Below are 2,565 nucleotides of genomic sequence, written 5' to 3' on the forward strand. Positions count from 1 at the left end.
ATTGTACTTGCCCTATAAAGTGTCATGGGGGGTTGCATAGTACCTTTGTTGTTTTCTAATCACAAATTTTTCCAGTGAGAATCCCTCCATGAAAGGAACAGGATCTTTATGATTCTCGTCTCATGTTTGTGTAGTCTTTTTTCACACCCTTTGCTCAATTGCAGGTATTCTATCTCGGTCAATTCAGATGTTGTATCATCTCCTTCATGCATTACTTGGTGCCACATAGTTTCAGTGGACCTTTCATGACTCTCTCTACCCAGAATTATTGGGTATTATATTGTTGATGCTAATTCTTCCTTGGTTTTCCTTGGAGTGAGTTGAGACACTCTTGCATTGCTATTTTATGGAGGTAACCTTCTATCCTCAGTTGATCTTGGTTCTTCAAACTATTGTACCTATATTTTCAACTTCATTGGTTGAGTAGTGTTGTTGGTGTCATTCATGCAAATTCATTTGTCGTATATATTTTTATTGTTTGAGTAGTGTTGTTTGGGGCACTCATAAAGATCATTTCCTTTTACCTTGATCATCATCTTGTTTTAGAGGAGATTTTTCAACTATAGAACCATATCATTATTTATTTAATAGTTATCTACAACTTCATACTTCAGTGATGCTCTTCATGTTTTTTTTTGGGGGATATTATTTTGGAGGCTTCTTTGTCCTTCATTTTCTCTCTTTTAGAGAGGAGTTTTCTCCCACAAGTTTTTTCTCCTTTTCTCTATTAGTGAGAGATGGCCTTGCATTGTAGTTGTGCATGGGTACCTAACATGGACTAGTTGTTAGGACCCATTTTGCATCTCATATTGCATAATAAATTCACACTTTAAGTTGCACTTGAGGGGGGTGTTAGTTTGAAAGTGATTTTATTCCACTCACATTTACTTAAGTTTACTTAGGTGGCCAACATGTCACTTTATTAGATATTACTTGCATAGTGTTTAATAATGCTTTAATGTATTTCATATTTTCAACTGGTATTTAGCTGGAGGTTATATTTACCTCATCACAACTTTTCTATATATATGAGGTGTTTTTACAGTTGTACTTATCTCAATTTTATTTGTGAAACAACATTTCTTTGTGTTACTTCTCTTTGCATTCTAAAATATTTTTGGTTTGCAAGTTGTTCTTTTAGGTGCTCCAACAAATAAGAGTAAAACCCTACCCCTTTATCAACTTTTGGTGTTTTCCATTGTTAACCCTTCCCTCCTCACTTAGTTTGAGGGCCTCACTCATAATAAGAAAAGTTATGATTCCCCCTCTTCTTTATCTCATGTTTCCTCTAAGAGTTTGAGTCTAGGCCCACAGTATAGTCTATTGCTAGACTATAGACCCCCTCTCATGGCTATCAATGATTTACCTAAGGAAAAAACCCAGTTGGTGGACCTTATTTCCCTTTGAAGCTAAAGGAAAGAAAATGATATTTCTAGACCCTTCTATAGAATGCCTTGTTTTGGTTTCTAAGAATGATTTTGACTCCCTCAACTCCTTTTTTTAATTCCCACAACTCCCCTAATTGCAATGGCTGCCCTTTTCCTTTCCTCCTAAAGGATTTCCCTCCACACTCCCCTCCTAAAGAGATAGCCCAAGATGGTGACATGGACGTAGTCCCTATTTTCCAACCAAGATAGCCTTAGTACCTCCTCTTTATTTGAATCCAAGCTAAAAGAGAGCAAAATTTTAAAACCCTATAACCTCCACACTAATCTTTGTAAGTAGAAAATGGCCTAGCTACACTCTACTTAATAGAAAATTCAAATTTTTAAAAGCTTGGTTTTCAAGAAATCTCAAGAGTGGTTGAAGGATTCTGTTAATGAAGATATTTGGAGCACATTGATGAAAGTGTCAACTAGTTTTAATAATGGGGATAGGCTCGATAAGGAATTCTAGGACATCAAACTAGAGGTGGGCTCTGTAGATCAAAGGAAGCTTCTACGGGAAGAGGTTGTGAAGTTGAAAGACAATTAGGGGGTTTTATTAAAGAAAACTTAGGACTTACTCACCTATTGTAAGGAATGATCTGTCAAGAACACAACCACTATGATTCATGTTTTCCAATAGGAGTTGCACAAGAAAAAATAAAAATGTAAGTTGCATGAAGTTGGTCTATAGCCCTAGAATAGCTCTCACCACTCTAATATAGAAAAAAAAAGTATTCTATGGATACATCTCATTGCTCTCCTCACTTTTTTTAAGGCTAGTTCGAGTATCTATCAAGTAGGGAGGTGTCAATTGAAGATAAATTGTAGTTTCTCAATAAGGCATGGTAAGCCATAAAAGGCTTGAGATTGTTAAACGATCCTTAGTTGATCTTGGTTGGTACCATTGATCAAATGTTCACCTATTTTTTTTGTGGAAAGTTATTTGAGGGGTTTCTTTCATTGGTCAACATTTTCATTCAATGAAAATTTAGCATTCCTATGACAAGATTTTGTTGCTTGTGTCATCTATTGGGAAGCTGGCTGATACAGAGCCCTGATATGGGTATAGGATAGGTTCCCCTAATCTAAGAGCACACCAAGGACCCTATAAATCACAAAACACTACAAGGGGTCAAGG

This window comes from Cryptomeria japonica, chromosome 3 (genome assembly GCF_030272615.1).
Source record: "Cryptomeria japonica chromosome 3, Sugi_1.0, whole genome shotgun sequence".
Classification (NCBI taxonomy): domain Eukaryota; kingdom Viridiplantae; phylum Streptophyta; class Pinopsida; order Cupressales; family Cupressaceae; genus Cryptomeria; species Cryptomeria japonica.